The sequence below is a fragment of the Megascapheus bottae genome, unplaced genomic scaffold (assembly GCF_031878675.1).
Source record: "Megascapheus bottae isolate mThoBot1 unplaced genomic scaffold, mThoBot2.hap1 HAP1_SCAFFOLD_91, whole genome shotgun sequence".
In the NCBI taxonomy this organism is placed as follows: Eukaryota; Metazoa; Chordata; class Mammalia; order Rodentia; family Geomyidae; genus Megascapheus; species Megascapheus bottae.
Window position 1 is genome coordinate 612,288 of NW_028327688.1, and position 23,811 is coordinate 636,098.

The 23,811-nt window shown below is 42.7% G+C and overlaps 2 pseudogenes; one reads left to right on the plus strand and one right to left on the minus strand.

Annotated features, from left to right (window-relative positions):
- Positions 1-2,075: 2,075 nt before the first annotated feature.
- On the minus strand, positions 2,076-2,889 carry LOC150039515 (AP-1 complex subunit sigma-3 pseudogene; annotated as a pseudogene).
- A 1,814-nt stretch (positions 2,890-4,703) lies between these two features.
- On the plus strand, positions 4,704-14,135 carry LOC150039516 (proteasomal ubiquitin receptor ADRM1 pseudogene; annotated as a pseudogene).
- Positions 14,136-23,811: the final 9,676 nt, after the last annotated feature.

Here is a 23,811-nt window from a genome sequence, read left to right on the forward strand (position 1 = left end):
TTAATTACAATAAAAAATAAATATAAAATAGGGAACGGGGGAAAACAAGATGAGGGGTGGGAGAGGGGGAGGGGGGAAGGGAAATGGGGACCACGACATGTGAAAGGGTATCAATGTGTGGGAAATAAGGCACCATTTATCTGGCAAATACCATGTAACCCTTCTATTAATTACAATAAAAAATACAAATAAATAAATAAATATAATAAAAGAAAAGAAAAAGCAAATAGTAAGATGGTTGACATTTGTGAGGAACTTGAATCTGTAGGTAAATTTGTGGATGCTCTGCAGTTGTGAGAATACATATATGGCTTATGCCAATAGAAGATCTTGGGAGGGTCTTATACCACATTGGAATATTTCAGGAAAAAAACAGAGTCATTTCATTATGTTTATAAATTTCTTTTTCTGAAGACACCTGTCTTTGTCAAGGGGCAAAGTGGGATGGGCAATGAGGGGCACAGGAGAGCCTTCCATACCCAACAGAGACAAGAAAGGAGGAGGGTGCCTCCGTGCTGGGAGGTCAGGGAAGTCCAGAAGAGGGAGAATCGTCCAGGAGATTAGGTAAGGATGAAGTGAGAAACTGAGGAGCAGGCAGAAAAAAACATCAGAAATAAACAGACTTGAGGTGGAATGATGACCCCAATGATCAACAGTGTTACAGGAACTAAAGTGCCATATCTGTAATGCTTTTTCCCAAAAAGCCCTCCAAGTCCATCTAGAGCAACACACAGCATAGAGTGATACACATCTCCTGACTGGTGAACTCAGGGAGATAGTAGGAATGTCAGCATTTGGTAAGTTCCTGTTGGGGAGAGGTCCCTGAGAAGCCCACTTGGGACTGGTGACACACTGAGACCAGCTTGTGCTGTCAAAAGATGTGGGACCCTATGGAAACACTGGGTGAGGGCAGGCAACCAGCTGCTGGCTCTGGGTGGAAAGACCTGCTCCAACACAATCACTCAGGACTTCTTTAAACACATAGCCCAGAAGGATAAGGGTTCAATGGATGAGTGCATAGGTTGAGGGTAGGCCAAGAAGTTTTTTATGGAAATGGAGACTTAAGTACAGGGAGACAAGGAGTCTAAGAGAGAGCTAAAGGAGGGAGCAGGACACAGAACCAGCCCTGATGCACAGAGCACCAGTGCACACACAAGAGGCATGTGGTCATTGTTGTTCATTGGCAGCATTCCAGCACTACAGCAAGTAGCTGAGAGAAGCCAGGCCCATGGAAGAAAGGCTTGCAGGGCCTCATTGTTGTGGGACTTCTCCCCCAGGGTCAGTTGGGCCTTGTTTCCTGAGCCACCCTCAGCTCTGGAAGGTTCTTTCAGGATTAGCTGTCATGGAAAAGTCTGAATCCACATGAAGCTGAATGGACACAGAGAAGAACCCAGAGGGTCCTCATTCTTCCTCCACTGCTCAGAGACATTGTACACTGGTAGATGACCCACGTTTGGACCTTGTTCTGCGGGGGGAAGGGAATCCCCGTCGTTAGGTAGAGAATTGATTGGCCTGGACCCTGGAGGACCCACCCCGGAAGTCCACTCTGCTCCTCCCGGATCTCCCCGCCCCTTCCGCTGAGGACCCAGAAATAACGGCTCCGCAGGTCCAGTGACTCAATGGCTGACAGCGCGGGTCCTCACCGCCCTGGACTCCCCTTCCTCCCTCTGGAGCCGTCAACGCGGGTCCTCCTGGGCTAGGATGGGGAATAGACTGGAGGGGAGGTGAGCCCTGTCCCGTCCTCCCCAACCCTCCTGCCTGTCCCCTCCATCCTCCTCCGCCGACCTAGTCACCTAACCTCCCACTGGGTTTCCCCTCTGAACAGTCCACGACCTCTTTGTGGCACCAGGACGGGCCCTGAACCTCCACTTTGCACGTGGATGTGTGGAACATTAACTGAAACCACACCCTTGATAACTATGTCCATGGTTGAATAGGATGTAAAGCTCAGAAACATGTTGGCCTCCCACATCTAAGACATTGTGCTCTTTTACCACGTGTATTTATTTTTCTTTAAGAGATGAATACTTACAATGTATTCATAAGCAGGAGCTATTATAGTATGTATGGTTTTTCATCCCTCAGAAAATCAAATTCCAAAAATATATATTGCAATTATTTCTTACAAATAATCTCATGGAGTTTTAAAATTTTACACACTATTCAGTCTGCCAAGTTATACAGCAGTTATCTCCAACACAGAGGCAGATTAAGTCATCATATACAGTATACTATAGACATAGACATTTCAAATATACTATATTAGCCAACGTGAACATTTGCTAGTTAAGTAAGAATCCCTTTCTTTAAGTTACTTGTGGCATGGCTCTGCACTGGATACAAAACAATGAGGATTTAAAATTCAGCACTTGCAGCACTCGGAGTCTTCAAGTCGGTTAAACTGTAGGTTTGTTCATGGATTCTTCCATTGTCATTTGAGCTTCTCTTCTCAACCAGCTGCTGTCCCTAGTGGAGACACTAGGAATTGCATCCTCTACACTGTCTTCCCTCTCTCTCCTCTTTCTCTCTCTCTCTCCTCCTGTAACACGTCAGACTCTTCAATGGCTTTGACAGCTATTTTCTTGGATGTTTCCTGAATTTCTCCACCTATTATAAACTCATCAAGGATAAAATATGCCTTTTCAAAATTAAAGATGATACCCAGCTCGCAGACCTTTTATAAACAAGTTTGAGCTCCTTCCAGTCAATGAAACTGCTTGTTCGATGACCTCGAGAGAGAATAATCTGAACAATTTCCCGGGTTATTTTTTTCCTCTCTTTGTCAGGGAGAGTGGTGTACCACTTCTGTAGCCGTAATTTCCCTTGTCGACTGAACAGCAAGATGAAATGTATCATGGTGACCCGGACCCGCCGCCACCTGCACCCCGAGATCCGCGAGCGCCCAAGCGCGCTCGGGTACCAGGTAAGGCGCCCGCCTCACCTGTAATATCTCCTGTTTGAGTATAAAGTAAACCTGATGCCTTTAATGCCTTTCCTAAATGTTTGGTTTGTAAAACTTGGAATATTATTAGCAGTTAAGAGTTCCTGTATATTGCTGAACTTTTAAAAATATTTACAGAGATCAGAGACAATGTATCTCGTATGAATGTCCTAAATTCATTTGTATGTTTGGAATTGGAAAAAAGAAGAATAACCAAAGATGGTAGAGGAGATAGATATTCAGTAGTTTTGATGTCTTAAAAGCTGCTAGCTAGGCTGGGATGGAAAAATTTTAAACCTTTGAATATAAAGACATTCTTATGGGGTTATATTTTCTATAAATTATTTACCCAGGTTTTCAGACATCAGAAATGATGTCTGTGACATCTCTTACTATAATACAATTCGGTGGTAGGGATTCATAACAATGGCAGCGATTATTATTGCTACCACTATTTAAAGACAATCTCTTCTATTCCAAGCAATCTTAGTTATAGTTACTTGAGAAAGTTTCACATGCTTTTGAATGTAAATCTAATATGTTTTGTTTCTTACTTTGGGCATTGATTACTTTGGCAGGAAGTACATGTTTCTTTTATCTTCCTGCCCTTCCTACCCCCAAAGACATTATTATTGCTGCTAGACATTATCATTGTGAATCTGTGTCACCTTTATACTGCAGATTATGCATTACCAGGTATTAATGTAATCAGAGATATTATGAGGAATTAGTCGTTGTAGTTGTCCTGGTGCTTCATCATGTCTTTCTGTGATTCTTGCACATGAGTTTCGAGGTATTGTGTCACTCAGTGGCCTGGTCAGGGACGGGACCTTCTAGGGTTTCCTAGGACAAGTGCATGCGTGGCTTGGGGGCTCTGGGGAGAACTCATGTGGCAGACTCTTAGAGGATACAATGGAAAATGATAGCGTTGCTCCTACTCAGAAGATATTTAGGAGGAAAATGCTAAGCCAAGAGGAGAAATTGACCAATTCCAATTGATTTGAAGGAAATAATTCAGATAGTATATGAAGTAATCACTAGGATTTGAATTTCTAATAGTTTCTCAAATGAATGATTTGGAAGTATAATTATGGCCCCGGATAGAAATTTAATCAAATTTGTTTAGATGTTCTTCAGTTGCATATTTAACTTGTGTGGGTGTGTATGTGTGAGTGAGTGTATGAGAGTGAGTGTGTGTGTGTGTGTGTGTGTGTGTGTGTGATCTGAGGTTCGAACTGGAGGCCTCATACTTCCCAGACAGATGTTCTACCACTAAGCCATGGCTCCAGTTCCTTTAACTTAAAAGACTTGGTAAAACTTACTTTTCATAACAATTCATGTTGTGTAAGTTTTTATGATTCTATTTTTGGATAAAAGTATTTTCATACCTCATTAAATGCTTTACAAATATTCTTGATAATTCCTATTTGACACTTGGCTATGCACAGGGGTTCTCAGATGTGCTGGGAGTCACCTACAGAAGATGATCATCTTCACGTGGCACACTGGGGTAAATTTTGAGGGGCTTAGGGATACACTTTATATGGGCTGTGGTGAAAGTAATCATCATGTTTCTTTATATTATATAATTATAAGAAGATTGCCAAGTGAAAAGATAATATTCAATTTGCATAAAATTTTCAAATAAAATATTTTTAAAATTCCAAAAAAAAAGAGATGAATACTTCCTTGAAACAAAATTTCTAAGGACAGTTTCATTTTCTTCATGTGTGTGTTTATTTGATTGACATTTCTCTTTCACAGCATAATGAAATTCTACTCTTGTACCCATTTGGAGAGGATGGTGGTGGATGAAATTAAGCAACTATTGGTAAGTATCTACAACGACGACTAGAGTTTACTTCACTGCAGTGTTCATTATAATTGAATGATAATAATTAATATCAATTTCATACAGACTAGTGAAGGAATGATTTCCTAACTCCTCATCATTGGGAATGCATTCTGTGTAACTTATCTTTAGGTGATAGGTGGGTGATGTAAAAGGGCTGCCCTGAGTATTGAGAATGACATAGATGCACGGACTCTCTATGATTTGGAAGGCAGGTGGCTTGCAGGTTTGCAAGTGTTGTGGTTAAAAATGTCCTGTGCTCTTCCCCTTCCACCGTCGGGTTTCTTGGGAGCATCGAGGGATACCCCTGGGTGGCTGGGTGGGTGAGGGCACTGACAGATACTATTTGTATTTCTAAAAGAGACTCAGACTTCTTGCTTATTCTGATTATAGGCTTCACCTTGTTCTTCTTAGCCCTACAAAAAAAAGGAAATCAAATTAGGTTAAAGATAATGAAGCAGACTTTAAGTGACACATTTTGTACTTGCTTTTCCTAGGCTTGATAGGTATATTTATACTTTTATTTCTCATTAAATGAAAAATTTTGCTCTTGAGATAAAGAATTAATGTGTACAATCTGAATTTGACTTCAAATTGTGATAACTATAACTCGAATTACAAAAAAATGAAACATTTCTCTACTTTGTTTAATTGTTTGATCTTCATAAAATAAGTAGTGGCATGAACAAGTATACTTTTCATCCTTTATCATCTTGCTTTGATAAAACTTTGGAATAACATGATTTTATATAATTTATGTTTACATTTTACATTAGAGGTGAGTTTTTTAAAAAACCATATTTTCCTTCATGTTGCCCTAGATTTTCTGTACATGGTTAGAGAATATGTTCAAAATACAGTTGCAATATCTACCTATTATCTACTATGTATACAATATATGTGTGTATATGGATTCGAGTATGTAATTGTCGTGTGTGTGTGTAGTTCAAATTTAGGATCTTGGGAGCTATCCCTAAGCTTTTTGCTCAAAGCTAGCCCTCTCCCACAGCTCTATTTCTGGATTTTTGGTGGTTAATTGGAGATAAGAGACTCAAGGGCTTTCTTGTCCAGGCTAGCTTTGAATGGTGATACTCAGATCTCAGCCTCCTGGATAGCTAGATTAGGCTTGAGACACCAGTGCCCAGGGGAAATTGTCTTTTTCTGTTCATCAGCTGGTTAGAACTGACCTTCCCCCCTCTACTTTCTAAAAAGGCATAATTGTGCCAACGGATTTTGAAAATAAACTGCCCGGTACATTATGTGATTCATGTAAGTATACCACCAGATGGATCCAAAAGATTGAGTCATATTGCCTAGCCTTCTGAATAGGCATATTGATCACATTATCTGCCAGCATTTTTGTATCCTTGCAAATGTTCTGCATTGAATTACCTGGTTATGCTTCATGAGATTTAAAAGTGTGTTTACTAATTTTCATGCTTCTTAAAAGCTGTTCAAATTCTTGCCTCTCATCTCCAGTTGAATAGTCAGATCAACCAAAAAGGTGACCTTTTAATTACAATATACCTTTTAAATAAAGGTATATTTACCTTTGTTAAAAAGTAAATTGTTATTGTAAAGGTGGTATCCAGCTATATAAGCCAGGTAAAGAGTACATTTCTTCCTGGACAGAGTCACCCTGTCTCTTACAGTTTTTCCTTCCCATTCCCATCCATAAGGTGTATATTTTGCTTTCAACATAGTTGTAAAGTATTTTTTCCAGTTCTGGGCTTTGAACTCAGGGCTGTAATGTATTTTTTGCCACTTCTGGGCCTTGAACTCAGGGCCTGAGCACTGTCCTTGGGTTTTCTCAAGGATAACGCTCTACCACTTGAGCCATAGCACCACTTCTGGCTTTTTTCTATGTATGTGATACTGAGGAATCAAACATTAGTCTTTGTCCATGCTAGGCAAGCACTCTACCACTAGGTCAAACTCCCAGCTGCAATATATATATATATTTTTTTTTCTTTTATTTTAATCAAAGAAAGAATTCAAGTTGGGTGCCAGTGGCTCATGCCTGTAATCCTGGCTACTCATAAGGCTGAGATCAGAGAATAACCATTGAAATCCAGCCTGGGAATGAAAGTCCATAACACTATTATCTCTAACCCACAAAAAAGCTGGAAATGGCTCGAATAATAGAATGCCAACCTTGAGCCTAAACCTCAAACTCCCAGCTGTGATATATATATGTATATATATGCATAATTTAACACTATAATAGAATGCCAACCTTGAGCCTAAAACTCAGGGATAGCATCCAGGCTCCCCTGAGTTCAAGTCCCAGGACTGGCAAAAGTGTAATAATAATAATAATTCAGATCCTATGTAGAGGAGAAACACTTCATATAGGGGAATTTCTAATAGGAGGTATTTCTGGCGTCAATGCCTTTAGCTTTACCACAAAGTAGAATTTGAATAGTTCCCATTTGATTGACTTCTGTTGATCCACAGGTTACTGTAGTTAGTAGAGTTCCATTTCCATTTAAAACCAAAACCCAAATGTGTCTTATATTGTCTGTGAACTACAATTAAATAGGACAACCCAGGAAATGATATTGAATTTCCTGGCTTGAGATCTGTGGAAGTTGTTGATGAAAGCGACAGATAAGACTCATAATTTTGAAAATAATGGCTTCAACCTTCTATAAAAATGAATTATTGATAAGCAATTCCTCAGTCCAGATTTGACAGTTCGTTGACTGTGTGAACACACAAAAAATCAACCTTGAGCTTTGTGACTTTGGAATCACTGGCTTGATTTTATCCAGGGGTGACATTTTTTCAGCTATAGTCTTTTCATAAATGTTTTTGTTCAATGGCAACTACTCTGCAAAACTACTTAAAGATAATGATGATGATGATGATGATGATGATGATGATGATAATAATAATAAAACAAAAGCATCCTGTACTTTCCAGCAGCATCTTCATGACCACAACCTGTGGCTGGGGCAGGCCTCACATGCGGCCTGGCCTGCGGTGGATGCTGGGTAAATGCTCCAGTAACTCTGTGAAGTCTTTCCTCAGCAGTAGCTGAGGTTCAGTATTGCAGGGCAAAGACAGAGAGAAAGAAGGACCCGCCGCCTACAATTCTTACACTAGGAGAGTCAGATTCATGATTCTTAGCTCTGGATTCCTGATTTTGATAGTTTCTTCCCAAGAGAAGATATCAACAAGTAGCCAGCTGGCCTAGTGTGACCAAAAACCATTCCATGTGCTATTTTCACTAACCTTGATATGAGTGCCTGTGGTTTCCTTCAGATAAATTGTCTTTCCTGCCTTCTAATATGTAGCTCCTCTATCAGTTATAGCTTCATTTTAAAAGTCTGTATAAAAACCTTCTGCTCTGCCTCTGTAGACCTGGCAAACTCCTGTGTTCTGTCCTTAGTCCCTTTGTTTGTGTGTGAATACCCTGTTTGTCTGCTCCTCACTAGGCAGTGGAGTTCTGTAGCCAGGGCAACAAATGTTGGGTCATTGTGGTTAAGAGAGGAGTGCTGTGGTCCAGTGTTTTGTGAGATTCTTGTTGGGTTTTTGCCTGTGATCTGTCTCGTAGGTAAACAATATTCACTGGTTAACAGGTTCTACTGGAGTTTTTCTTTCTCTGTCCAAGAAGTCTGGCTCCTTTTTCAAGTTACACTTGAACTGCAGAGTCTGGTTTTAAGTTTATTGGGGATGCTTTCTTTTACCCTTCTTCCTATCACCCTGATCTGATTAGTGTGTCCACTGTGACACTCCGAGTTGCTTCCTAGTAACTTTTTTTTTCGATAATTAACTGACATATTAATTTTTATTTTAAAAAGCTAGTATTTCCTGAAAGATCTAAATGCAGCTGGATTTCTTTGATTACTAGAGTTGACTTTGGTCCAACATTAGGAAGGATTTTCCTGAATATAGAAACAAGACTGGAGAGGAAAGACTGTTTCTGAGCCTGGGCCCTGGCCCTCTCATGCTTGCCACTTAGTGCTCAAAAGTGAACAGATGTGCAAGATTGCCTCAGCTCCTGGCCTTTCCTCCCTCCTGTTAGAAACTCTGGGCAGGAGGGGAGCATGGTCTAGTGCTAGAGTGCTTGCCTAGCACGCACAAAGTTTGATTCCTTAGTACCACATACAAAGCCAAGAAGGTGGTGCTGTGTCTCAAATGGTAGAGTGCTAGCCTTGAGAAAGTCCAAGTACAGTGCCCAAACCCGGGAGTTCAAGCCCCAGGACTGGCAAAAACAACAACAAAAAAAGCACAAATCTCCAGTGTCAGTAATGAATAGACACACAAGAGATACAAATTTTGTCAAGCAATTTACTTTTGCTCAAAAGGGTGCAATGCCTCACTCTACCCAGAGCTAAGCAGGCACACTGGGCAGAGCAGTTTAGTAGGTTTTTATCCCAGTCCAAACTGTCCCTTGTCAAGGAGTTAGGCTCACATTCTAAATATAACTGATTACCAACGTTAGATTGTTTTTTTAAAAGGTTTACAATTTTTTTTTCATCACAGCTGGCTGAAAGCAGAACTGGGAACCGAGTGGCTGACAGACACAGTGAGAGAGGTTGATGAAGTCAGCAGAAAGCTCCCATTTAAAAGGGGGAGGTCTGGGGCACATGGCTGACACCTGTAATCCTAGCTACTCTGGAGGCTGAGATCTGAGAATCAAGGTTCAAAGCCACCCCAGGCACAAAAGGACCTGAGACTCTTATTTCCAACTAACCTCTAGAAAACAAGTGGTGCTTGGTTCAAGGGTAGGATGGTAGCCTTGAGCTGAAGAGCTCAGGGACACCTCCCACCCAGACCCAGGGGGAGGGTGGAAGCCTTGAGCTGAAAAGAGCTCAGGGATAGTTCCCAGGCACAGTTCAAGCCCCGTGACCCACAGAAAATAAAGGGGAGGGTCACGTGTGTTTGGCCTAGTGATAGAGTGCTTGCCTGGCATGCACAAAGACCAGGGTTCAATTCCTCGGTACCACATACATAGAAAAAAGCTAGACGTGGTGCTGTGGCTCAAGTGGTAGAACTCTAGCCTTGAGAAAGTCCAAAAACAGGTTCAGGCCCTGAGCTCAAGCCCAAGACTGGCCAAAAAAAAAAGTGGGGGGGAGGGGACTTAATTCCATTGATAAAGATTTCTCTAACAAGCAACACACTTGGCAGTTGCAGTTTTATTCTTTGAATTCCTTCGATAAATATTTATCTCCCTAATTTGGCGAGTGGGTCACAGCAGCACAGCTGATAATTGCAATTTCACTCTTTCAACTCCTTCGGCACAAGATTTGCATTCCTCACATGGCTGCTGGTCATACACAGCACAGAAATACGTCTTTAAAAAGCAAATAATAGAGGGGGGAAGGGAAATGGGGACCATGACATGTGAAAGGGTTTCAATGTGTGGGAATTAATGCACCATTTATCTGGCAAATATCATGTAACCCTTCTATTAATTACAATAAAAATATATTTTAAAAAAGCAAATAATACCAAAAATATCAATATACAATACAAAAGCATTTCAGTTTGACAGAAAAGACTACTTTTTCCTCACACTCCTCTCCCTCACCCTCAGAAAAGGCTGGTGTAGGTGCGGTGGCTCATGCCTGTAATCCTAGCTACTCAGGAGGCTGAGATCTGAGGATTAAGGTTCAAAGCCAGCCTGGGCACAAAAGAACCTGAGACACTTATCTCCAATTAACATCTAGAAAAATGGAAGTGAGGCTTGGCTCAAGGGTAGGGTGGTAGCTTTGAGCTGAAGAGCTCGGGGACAGTGCCCAGGCCAGATCAAGCCCCATGACCCACAAAAAAAAAAAAGGGGCTGGAATCTTATCTCTCACCACCAGGTGGCAGTGCTGATCTCACCTCAGCTCCTGCAGCCCCTAAATAACCTGACCTATGGAAATCAGCTCTGAAAACAGGGATGCGGGCTCTGCCTTCATAAAAGTAGACAGTCAGTAGACTTCCTAGAGAGAAACAAGCAGACGTTTGGAAGGGAAGAAAACCCTGAATCATGGTTATGCAGTTGGGGAGTGGCAGGGGGAGACAGCAACACTTAACTACCTTGTGAAAATACAGTGAAGCATATGAAAAGTGAGGGTGAATTTTTTTCTCTATTTAATAAAGATGAGGAGAAAAGGCATGTAGCTGAAGGTAGATGGTGGTCAGGTATCTTTTTTGGTCCAAGAAGACAACTTAGCCAGGGTTATTAGAAAGGTAAGAGAGCAAATAAAACTATGGGAAATAGACATGGGCTCTACAGCTCACCTTCCCCTCCTCCTCCTTGCTCTCAATTCTACATCTCTAGTACAGAAGAATCTTCTGTACCCAGACACCAATTCAAGGAGATCCTTTTCCTCCACAGCCAGGCAACAAAAAAAGGACTAATTTCTGAGAAGCCAAGGAATTGAACCTGTGTCTTTCTGCATGCTAGGCAAGCACTCTACCACTAGGCCACACTCCGGCCCCTTCCTAGTAACTTTTTTTTTTCATATCCTTTTATCCAAGTTTATTTTCTTAATTTGAGAATGGGCATCTAATTTTTAATCATCAAGGTACATGAAAAAATTTATTGTTGTGGTAATGTATAGAGGGGTTACAGTTACATTCGTCAGGTAGTGGGTGCAAGTAGCCAGCTGGCCTAGTGTGACCAAAAACCATTCCATGTGTTATTTTCACTAACCTTGATATGAGTGCCTGTGGTTTCCTTCAGATACATTGTCTTTCCTGCCTTCTAATACATAGCTCCTCTATCAGTTATAGCTTCATTTTTAAAGTCTGTATAAAAACCTTCTGCTCTGCCTCTGTAGACCTGGCAAACTCCTGTGTTCTGTCCTTCGTCCCTTTGTTTCTGTGTGAATACCGTTTGTCTGCTCCTCACTAGGCAGTGGAGTTCTGTAGCCAGGGCAACAAATGTTGGGTCATTGTGGTTAAGAGAGGAGTGCTGTGGTCCAGTGTTTTGTGAGATTCTTATTGGATTTTTGCCTGTGATCTGTCTCGTAGGTAAACAATATTCACTGGTTAACAGGTTCTACTGGAGTTTTTGTTTCTCTGACTAAGAAGTCTGGCTCCTTTTTCAAGTTACACTTGAACTGCAGAGTCTGGCTTTAAGTTTATTGGGGATGCTTTCTTTTACCCTTCTTCCTATCACCCTGATCTGATTAGTGTGTCCACTGTGACACTCGAGTATGCTTCCTAGTAACTTTTTTATTTTTGTTTTTTTTGGCCAGTGCTCTGAGTCTAAGCACTGTCCTTGGACTTTCTCAAGGCTCGAGCCACTTGAGCCTCAGCACCACTTCTGGCTTTATTCTATGTATGTGGTAGCAAGGAATTGAACCTGTGTCTTCCTGCATTCTAGGCAAGCACTCTACCACTAGGCCACACTCCGGCCCCTTCCTAGTAACTTTTTTTTCATATTCTCTTATCCTGGTTTATTTTCTTAACTTGAGAATGGGCATCTAATTTTTAATCATCAAGGTACATTTTAAAAACATTTATTGTTGGAGTAATGTATAGAGGGGTTACAGTTACATTCGTCAGGTCGTGGGTGCATTTCTTCTCACACATTGATACTCCTTCTTATGTTTTTGTCCCTGTTTCCCACTCCCCTCTCATCAAGGTACATATTAAAAGAGAAAAACTTTAGATCATTGGTGAAGATAATTCTCTAGCAAAGGATTTTTTTTCCCTCTCATATGAGACAATGGACTTGTCAGAGTGGTTTGGTTTCTTGTAACACTTTTCAACTTCATTCCCTTTTGCTCAAAGTTTTATGCAATGGCAGTCTGGTAATTTTATATTTCATTGTGTATTATTGGATTTACTTTTAGCCTCCCTCAACATATACAATAACTTGAGAGTAAACTTCTGGGCTGAGTTGCATGTTGGGATGAATGTCAATCAATATGCCATTCTGGAATGAGCATGTGGATTTAATCATGTGATTCTGAAAATTAGGACGGGGAAGAGCGAGCCCGGACCGTGCCTCTTGGCTGAGCGTAGGCGCAACCAGGATGACGACGTCGGGCACCCTGTTCCTGAGCCTAGTGCCAGGCTCGCGTGGGTCCTCCAGCAAGTACCTCGTGGAGTTCTGGGCAGGGAAGATGACCCTGAAGGGGACCACGGTGACCCCGGACAAGCCGACAGGGCTCCTGTCCATCCAGCAGACAGACGACTCGCTCCTCCACTTCTGCTGGAAGGACAGGGCGCCGGGGACCGTGGAGGACGACCTGATCATCTTCCCTGACAACTGCGAGTTCAAGTGGGTGGCCCAGTGCCCCAGTGGGAGGGTCTACGTGCTCAAGTTCAAAGCTGGGTCCAAAAGGCTCTTCTTCTGGATGCAGGAGCCCAAGACTGACCAGGACGAGGAGCACTGCCGGAAAGTCAATGAGTATCTGAATAACCCCCGATCCAGGGGCACTGGGGGCCAGCGGGAGCGGTGGCCACGAGCTCTCGGCCCTGGGTGGTGAGGGTGGCCTGCAGAGCCTGCTGGAAACATGAGTCACCGCCAACTCCTGCAGCGCATCCGACCGGCTAGCCTTGGAGGACTGGGTGGGCTCAGGGCCCTCACAGGGCCGGGCCTGGCCAGTCTTGTAGGTAGCGGCGGGCCTCCAGCGAGCAGTTCTTCCTCCAGCTCCGGAGCCAGTCGGCAGCTGTCACCCCATCCTCCACTACCTCCTCTGCCCGTGCCCCCCCAGTCCCTTCTGCTCCAGCCGCTGCCTCGGCCACCCGCCCGAGCCCCGCGTCCAGTTCAAGTAATGGAACGGGTAAGGCAGCCAATCCGACCCAGCCCATCCAGCTGAGCGACCTGCAGAGCGTTTTGGCTACCATGAACGTGCCAGCCGGGCCAGCTGGCGGCCAGCAAGTGGACCTGGCCAGCGTGCTGACCCCAGAGATCATGGCCCCCATTCTGGCCAACGCCGATGTCCAGGAGCGCCTCCTGCCCTACTTACCCTCGGGTGAGTCGCTGCCCCAGAACGCGGACGAGATCCAGAACACGCTGACCTCGCCCCAGTTCCAGCAGGTCCTGGGAACGTTCAGTGCAGCCTTGGCCTTGGGGTAGCTGGGCCCCCTCATGGGCCAGTTTGGCCTGCCCGCGGAGGCCGTGAAGGCCGCCAACAAGGGCTGTGTGGAAGCATTTGCCAAAGCTATGCAGAACAATGCCAAATCTGAGCAGAAGGAGGGCTACGCAAAAGACAAGAAAGATGAAGAGGAAGACATGAGTCTAGATTAAGTTATTTACTGTCTTTTAAGGAATTTGAATTCTTAGTCACGTGACTCTTGTAGTGGCATTTGTGATTTATTGCATACCTTTTCCTGTTCCAACTCACCAATAAAAGTCCTTTCTTTTACCTGAAAAAAAAAGAAAGAAAATTAGGACAAATACAAGAATGTAAATTGTTATATCTTAACTGAATAGAAATAGAACTAACAAAAATCAGGATGTGGACAAGAGAAATGATATAATGCTAATAACCTCCTATGTTAAAGTAAAAGAGAGACTTTATATGATACCAGGTTGAATGATCTAGTTAATAAACTCCAAGAGTACCAACTTTTATTAGATTTTAGAATTCCTTTCATTAACCTTATAGGAATGTATTAAAAATCCTACCTTGTAAAATCCTTTAGGTAATGATTAGCAATCTCTTTCATTTCTGCTTGATGTTTTAATGAAAACTAAACACAGAATCATGTGTATTTGTTTTTTTTACTGTGTCATTTATTTATTTATTGCTTATTTTCTCATCAGTCATGGGGCTTGAATTCAAGGTCTGAGTACCGTCCCTGGGCTTCCTTTGCTCAAGGCTCCTAGTCTACCACTTGAGCCACAGTGCCATTTTTGGCCTTTTCTGAGTATTTGATTGGAGGTCAGAGTCCCCTGAACTTTCCTGCCTGGGATGGCTGTAAACCGAATCCTCAGACTGGACTAGCTGGTGTTACAGGCATGAGACACCAGCACCAGGCTGTGTCTTTTTTTTCTTTTTTTGGCCAGTCCAGGGATTGAACTCATGACCTGATCATTGTCCTTGGACTTTCTCAAGGCTAGGGCTCTACCACATGAGCCTCAGCACCAATTCTGGCTTTTTTCTACGTATGTGGTACTGAGGTCTTCGTGCATGCTAGGCAAGCACTCTACCACTAGGCCAAACTCTTGGCCCCTTTACTGTGTCTTTTAATCTGTGATCATCAGGCATACCACATTCTTCTTTCATTTTTTGTTCACTGAACATGACCAGGAAGATTCTTAATGAATGTGAAGAACCAATGCAATATTTCCACTGAGAAAAAGAAGTCTTTTCATCATTAACTTGGCCATAAGTGGTTCATAGATACGTAGTAAACAATGTAAAAAAGGATTTAAGGCTATAGTGCTTTGTGAAGTCATTTATTGATTTATCTTTGTGTGAGTGTTGGGGCTTAAATTCAGGGCCTGGGTGCTGTCCTTGGGCTTTCCTCAAGGCCAGCACTCTACCACTTGAATCATAGTACCACTTTTGTCTTTTCTATGCATGTGGTAGTGAGGAATCAAACCCAGAGATTCGTGCATGCTAGGCATGCACTCTACCACAAGGCCATGCTCCTGGCCCAGTTTTTAAAGCAAGGTGCAACTGAGTGGTAGATTGTCTTTCAATACATATGTACACCACATATGTACACACACATACATGTATATATAAATAAGTTGGCTGTACTAGACTTTGAGCTTAAAGTTTAATTGCCTACCAGGCATGCTTTCTATTACTGAGCCACTTCCCCAGGCATTTGTTTCACTAGTCATTTTTTTTTAATCTGGGTCAGACCATGACTACCTGTTTTAGTTTTTCCATTGTAACTGGGATAAGAATCTCAGGCCAGTGGCCTACCTGACCTTTCTGTTGAGTTTAGGGAATTTTTGTGCCTAGCGTGTCCTAGAATCACAAACCTCTCCATCTTAGCCTCGTGTGCTAAGATGATAGGCAGAAGTCTCCACAGTCAGCTATGTATTAAAGAAGAGGTCTCATAAACCTACATACTCAGAATAGCTGCAAGCTACCATTCTCCCAAAGTCCACCTCCCAGGTAGTTAGCAATACAGTCATTATAATGCCTCAATCCAGCTGATTTTAACTTAACTGAGTAACTAGTGCTTCACTCCACGCATGGCCCTTGCATGGAGAGTCACTGCTCTTGCACCCTCTCACAGGAATGCTCTAATTGAGTTATTTGTGAACCAACACGGTTGCCATCCCTCCATATGTCTTTATTTGTCATTTCCCTATGCACAGATGGCTTCTTTCTGCAAATTACTGTCACTTTTTGCCTGTGGACATTTTTTTTACCTATAGTAGCATGCTCAGCCTATGTAAGGGGCAATCTGGAAGTCCCTTAGGCACTAAAGCTCCAGGACAGCCCTTAAACAATAATGAATATGAGCTAGTACATAAAATATCCCAGCTTCCTTACTCCTCTAATGGATCAACTCTGAGATATGTCCCAGAACCGTCTAGCACTGGTCCCTGGAGGAAGAGCATTTCTCTCTCTCTCCCTCTCCCTCTCCCTCTCTCTCCTCTCTCTCTCTCTCTCTCTCTCTCTCTCATTTCCTTCATTTACCTCCCATTCTTGGAAGGACCTATTTTAGTCCAGTTCTTACATCTGAATCTATTTCTCCATGGATAAAACTGAAGGCAGGGCTAGGAGTTTGGCCTACTGGTAGAGTGCTTGCCTAAGCATGCAGGAAGACCAGGGTTCGATTCCTTAGTACCTCATACATACAGAAAAGCAGGAAGTGGTGCTGTGTCTCAAGTGGTAGAGCTGTAGCCTTGAGAAAGCCCAAGGACAGTGCCCAGGCCTGCCGCACAACCAAGAGAAGTGAAGGCAGTAGCTTGTCACATTTTGTGTCAAGGAAAACTGATATGACTGCATCTGTTTCAGGGAAATTGGATAAGCTTTTGTTCAGAGTCCATCTGCCTGAGTTAAATACTGAGCAGGAGCTGGTGTTTCTCAGAGTAAACACAAAGTGATAGATGGAAAATTGTTTAAGCAGTCTTATGTGTATTTAAATTTTGTTATAAATATCTTTAATAACTTGAGATTATTTTATTTTGGTTCTGTTGTTCTAAGCTGTCTAATTTATAGCCACTGGTTTCACATAAACATCAAACAGACACTGGAGGCTGTTATAGTAAAAGAAAAAGGCAGGGAGACTGCCACTGGGCCTTATAACATAGGAATCTAAAGAACTGCAGTTTTAATGTATAGGAAACAACGTGTGTGTGTGTGTGTGTGTGTGTGTGTGTGTGTGTGTGTGTGTGTGTGTTTGTGTGTGTCTTGGTCCTGGGTTGACCTCAAGGTCTAGGTGCTTTCTTGAGCTTTTAATTTTCTTCTCAAGGCTAATGCTTTAGAACTAGCCACACCTTGAGCCATATCTGGCTCCACTTCTGGCTTTTTGGTATTTAATTGCAGATAAGCGTTTCATGGACTGCCAGGTGCTACTGGCTCATGGCCTGTCATTCTAGCTACTCAGGATGCTGAGATCTGAGGCTCACAGTTCAAAGCCAGTTAGGGCAGAAAAGTCTATGCCACTCTTCTCTCCAATACAATATTCAAAAGAAGCCAGAAGTGGTGCTGTGGTTCAAATGATAGAATGTTAGCTTTGAGCAAAAGAAGCTCAGATACAGAGAGTAGGCCATGAGTTCAAGCCCCTGGACTAGCACAAAAACTAAAAACAAGTCTCATTTACTTGCTTGCAGAGACTAATTTCAAACTGCAATCCTCAGATCTCAGTTCAAGCCCCAGGCCTGGCAAAAAAAAAAAGAAAAAGAAAAGGAAAGTCTTCTAAATGATAGAAAAAAGAATTCAAGTCAGCTGTAGATTTTAAGGTGTATAGTACAGTAGGCCATGTGACTAAGTTCACTTTTCATTACCATAAGCTTCAGTAAAAATCGACCAGAAAAGGCATACAGTTCAAGCAAAGTATGTGGCTCAAGGTTTAAGAAATTAAGGTTTTGCAAAAGCAATATAATGAATGATTGTTGTCCTTAATGTACTATGTTGTCTCTCATCTCCTTTGCTGTCCCTTGGTTATCTCATATTGGTATAGTATCTCACTTTGTTATCTGATATATTGAATTTATTTGTATTTGGATATTTGAAATTTGATAGGGAAGGGGGAAAACCAGGACGGGTGGGGGGTGTGGGGGGGAGGGAAATGGGTACCAAGACATGTGAAAGGGTATCAATGTATGTAAATTAATGCACCTTCTATCTGGCAAATATCATGTAACCCTTTTACTAATTACAATAAAAAAAAGAAATTAAGGTTTTGGGTTCCCAAATGAAAGCTTCATTTCACCAACAATCTACTTCTCATCATCCAAGCTCCCACTTTGCTACTTGTCCAAATATGCCACCCAAACCATCCACAGACAGACTGCCCCCACCACCTCAAGTAATGCCACCACTATTACCTACGGGTACGAGCAACTGGGCTTGATTTCCTGTCACAATGCATCACAACCCAGCTTGTAGAGATCAAGGGGCCTCTGCTGGATCTTAGCCCCATCTGCTTCATGCTTCCTGGTTGGCCCATCTGCAGTTTCTACATCCACACACCACAGTATTTCTTCTCAACCGAAGATAGCAATCTAATGACGTGGCAAGACTCTTCAGTGATCTGGTAGAGGAAGATCTGTTTTGAAGGATAAAATATCACTGGGTAGCTTCAATGATTAGAACAGAAGTGTTGCATCTGTCTTTCTCATCCCACCTTTCCAGATGAACAGAGCACAGGGAGGCTTTGAATCATTAAGGACAGGTCAGTGAGCCCTTCCTGTGGGCAGAGTCCATGCTCCTTTAGCTACATGTGGTATACACTTTAGACCTCTACCTTACAGGTAGAGCCTCCCTCAACCTACCCTAGAAGCAAGTCTTCGTGTGTGTGTGTGTGTGTGTGTGTGTGTGTGTGTGTGTGTGCGTGTGTCTGTGTCTGTGTCTGTGTTTTGGGTCTCGTTGTGGGGCTTGAACTCAGGGTCTGGGCACTGTCCTGAGCTCTTTTGCTCAAGGCTTGTGCTCTATCACTTTGAACCACAGTTCCAACTCCAGTTTTCTGGTGGTTAATTGGAGATAAGGGTCTTATGGACTTTCTCATGTGGGTTGGTTTTGAACCATGATCCTCAAATCTCAGCCTCAGGAGAAATTGATGGCTGGTGACATATTCCCTATATTAATTTCAATATGATGATAGATTTGCTTCTCCTTCAAACTTAAGATTCAGAGAGAGAGACAAAGTTTAGCCAGAATTTTCTTATAAAGAAGAGCAACACTTTAGAAGAAGAAAAAATTTTGGTATTACAGATCGTGTTTTAAATTGTGACAATGAATTTGCCTATTCTCATAAAATTCCCCTGTAGTTATACAAGAGAGAGTGATTTTTAATAGTCTAGTTCTGAGCGGGGTATGGTGGTACATTTTAGTTGTCCCAGAAACCTTGGAAACCTGAGATGGGAATATCAGTTGAGCCTAGCTGTTTCAAAGAGTCTGGACAACACAGCCAGAGTGTAAAATACATGCACATACACACAACTGAGCCAGCAAGTGAGATATAGAGAGAGAGGGAGGAGATGGGGGAGAGAAAATATCATAATTCTTACTGTATTTGTGGGCTGTCTTTTTGAGTTGTTCAAAGTCAACTATAGTCTAACAATAGTAATAAAAACTCCAGAAAATTCATAAATTTTATTTCTTTAATTATTTCTTTTTGTATGGTGCTGAGGATCAATTGTGGAGCCTGTAGATGCAAGGTGAATGCTCTCATGCTGAGTTATACATAATTGAAAGCTCCCATAATTTTTTGTCTATTTTTTGGCAGTCCTGGAGGTTAGGACTTGAGCCCTGACCTTGGACTTTTCTCAAGGCTAGAGCTCTACCACTTGAGCCTCAGCACCTCTTCCAGCTTTTTTCTATGTGTGTGGTACTGAGGAATCAAACACTGGTCTTCCTTCATGCTAGGCAAGCACTCTACCACTAGGCCCAATTCCCAGCCCTCCCACAAATTTTTAGTTACTCACTACTCTGAGTAGGATGAGGATGAAATCTAACACCTGCCTTTCACCTTGCCTATGTCCAGCTGTGGGCCTCACCAACCACTGACTGCCTCTTAGAGATAAATTCCATACTTGTTCATTTTCAAGACCAACCGTTGGATTCTGAGTGAAAATTTCCTAGCAGCTTGCTTACATTCGGACTTTTGGATGTGAAAAAATTCATGCATTGGAAAACCCATAGATAAACAGGAGTGTGATTAGCATAGGGAAGAACAGATTTCAATAAAATGAGGAAATAGATGAAATGGGATGTGTCAGAAGGCAAAGGATCCTTCCTGCTACAAAGGAAAAGGGGGAGGGGCTGTGGAGGCTGCCCAAAGCCCCTGGCTGACATTCAACTTCAAGAGGGGCATGCATTTGAATTGCTCAATAAAACTGAATGTAAGGGACCTGGAGCATGGCCTAGTGGTAGAGTGCTTGCCTCGCATGCACAAACTCATGTGTTCTATTCCTTAGCACCACATACACAGAAAAAGCTGGAAGTGGTATTGTGGCTCAAGGGTAGGCCTTGAGGAAGCCCAAGGATAGTGCCCATGCCCTGAGTTCAAGCCCAGGATTGGCAAAAAAAAAAGGAATGTAAATTAGGCAGCATCCAAGAGAGAATGGGAACTCTATATGTCTTGGCTCAGTGATGGAGTAGGGAGAGATGTCCATGTGTGAAGTGCCCCTGTGGCTCAAGTGGCAGATCACTAGCCTTGAGCAAAATGTGTCCAAGGAGGCACCCAGGCTAGAGCTCTACCACTCTCTAGCTCTACTCCTGGGTCTTCGTGCATGCTAGGCAAGCACTCCACCACTAGGCCACAATTCTAACTCACCAAATAATGGATTTTATTATGATATTTCCACCCGTGCACAAGAGAACTGTGTGCTTATTCACATTCTCATCCTGGTTCCTATACACCTTTCTATCCTTCCCTCTGCTTAGGCCTTTTTTATTTAGATGTTTGATTACTTGGGTCTAGACTCCAAATGTAAGAGAAAACATGTGGTGGTCACAAGTCTGACATATTTTCCTTGGCTTTTCTGATGTCCACTTCCTCTCATTTTCTTGGAACTAACACACTTTTATTCTCATAGATGACTGAACAATACTCCACTGTGTGAGTGTGTGTGTGTATGTGTGTGTGTGTGTGTGTGTGTGTGTGTGTGTGTGTATTTTTTCCTCCCTCCGTTCATCTGTTGACAGAAACTTGAGTGGCCACATAAATCTTTACTGTTATAATAGTGCCACAGTAAACATGAGTGTCCAGTTCTCAACAATACTGAATTTATACTGTCTGTGATGTGTTTCACTGATTAGGTAGGAAATTTGAACAGGTGCACCATACCTCTCTCATTTGGGAAGCTCCAACATTACGTTGTTGGAAGAGACATGTTGATTTCTCAGGAACCGTTCTGAATCCCAAACTGCTCCTCCTAGGAGGAAATGGAATGAATTCCCTGCCCTCCAGTTTTGGCTTTTAAATATTAATTTTTTCCACTTTTTAAAACTTACAAAATAGTTCCTGTCGCTCTCTCCATTCCTCCCTCCCTCCCTTCCTTCCTTCCTTCCTTCCTTCTGCCCTACTTCCCTCCCTCCCTCTCTCTTCTCCCCCTCCTCTCTTTTTCTCGCTCTTACTCTCTGACTCCTCCCTTACTCTTGTGCTGTCAGTACTGGGACTTGAACTCACAGCTACTGGCTCTTACTTATGTCAGAGTTGGCCCTTCTCACTTGAGTTGTGTCTCTACTTCCGACTTGTTGGTGGTTACATTTAGGCTTTCCTGCCTGGGCTGTCTTGAGCCATGATCCTGAGGTATCAGCCTCCTCAGTAGCTAGCATTTCCCTTGTAAGCCTCCAGCGATTGTTGATACCAGTGTGAGGGCCTGACAGTGGTATGTACTTTCACCAGCCCTCCTGACCTCCCATTTCACTTTGTGCTTTCTCTGCCTTCCTGTGAGCTCACTTGGACCATGTGAGAAAGTCCAATTCTCCTCTTAGGTTGGGTTACTGTGGCTGAGATTGACGGTGTGGCAAGCTGGCCTAGAGGTGTCCTGTGCTGTTCTTCATCATTGCACTGAATGGTTGTCGGGTCATCTGCTTGAGCACTAATTTCTGTAGTTTCCCAAACCCCAATCCCACCGAGGTATGATATTGCTCTCCTATTAAAAGGAATCATTCATAACCCTAGCCACTGATGATGGTGTGAACGGAACCTGAATGTCAATTTAGACAGGAAAGTTTGAGGGTCCATCTCCAATTCATCAGCAAAATGCTGGACTGGAGTCATAATTTAAGTGGGAGAGTACCTGCGGTGAGCACAGAACTCTCTCTCTCTCTCTCTCTCTCTCTCTCTCTCTCTCTCTCTCTCTCTCTCTCTCTCTCTCACACACACACACACACACACACACACACACACACACACACACACTCACTCACTCACGCAAACAAAAGAGGGAAGAAGGAAAGGTCTGGTGTGGTGGACTCCTCTGTGAGAGGCCTGTAGACATTCTGGTCAGCTTTCTCTGGGGATGAAGCACTGGAGATGACTGGTATCCCATGATGCCATCTTGCCTTCTCCATGCTGGGATCACCTGCTTAGCCCTCTCAGAAAGCACCATGTGATCTCCAAGTACACTGCTCATCTGTCTCTGACCACAACTCCTGGAGCTCACAGCATAGGTTTGATTTTCCTGAAAGGCCAGATCCATGATCCTTCCCCTGGGACTCAGAGAAGACATTTAATTATTTGCGAACCTCAAGTTTCCTCTATAAAATGAAGCTAATCATATCTCATACATTATAGAGATGATCTGAGAGATGAGATGAAATCAAACATTCTAAACATGTAGCTAGGTCCTAGATCTTGTATGCTCTGCCTCCCAAGTGCTGGTATAACAGACCTGTACAATCACACTTGCAACTAAGTTTTTCCTTTGCTTTCTTCACCTTCCAGGTACTGAACTCAGGACCTTGGGCATGTTCCTCTACCAATCCTCAGTACTGGGGTATTTTAGGAGGAAGGGAGGAAATTAGGTCACTGTGAGCATGCCCTTAAATGGCATAGTGGGGATGATAGTCTCTGTGTGCCCTCTCTCCCTCTCCCCCCCCCTCTCTCTGTCTCTCTCTGTCTCTCTCCCCACCCCCCAGCCACTGAGTTACACAGGCCTCCTCTTCTATCACATGTTCCAGTTGATATACATTGCTCAAAACAATATAGCCAAGAGATATGTTTGGATGAGGCAATGTAAACCTTTTCTTCTTTTCAGTGGATTGTCTCAATTATTTTGTAACAGACAGCTGACTCTCCAGGTGAAGTGAGATTTTCTTTGTATTGTGTAACCCAGGTACACAGTGATGAGAAACCCAAAGGAAAAACTCTGACTGTAAATCTGTCACATTTTCTGTTGATGCCATAGTTTTAGATGTTTAAATATTCATGTGTTTGGCAAATACATTAGAACCAGAGTGATAAATGGAACTGTATAGAAGGTTACCTGTGATGTTAAAAGGGTCCTCAGTGATTAACAACTGTGCATTAGTAATTCTGACGATGACATGCCGTTAAGTTTCATACTGTTTCTCTCTTCCCTCTTGTTCGACTATAACAGTAGGTCCATGGCATTAAAAAGAGCAGAGGAGAATGCAGATCAATAATGATTGGCTTACAGGGAATTGGAAGTCCAGAAACTATATATCTTTAACATTTGATTTTTCTTTTATCAGGAAATGGGTTTATTATTTTAACTGTGTGGTAGCAGCTAAGATTTTCTAGTTTGTTTTTTTTTTTTGCCAATCCTAGGTCTTGAACTCAGGGCCTGAGCACTGCCCTTGGGTTTTTTCCTCAAGACTAGCATTCAACCACTTGAGCCACAGCACCACTTTTGGCTTTTTCTTATGTATGTGGTACAAGAGGAATCGAATCCGGGTCTTCATGCATGTTAAGCAAGCACTCTACCACTAAGCCAAACACCCAGCCGAGTTTATAG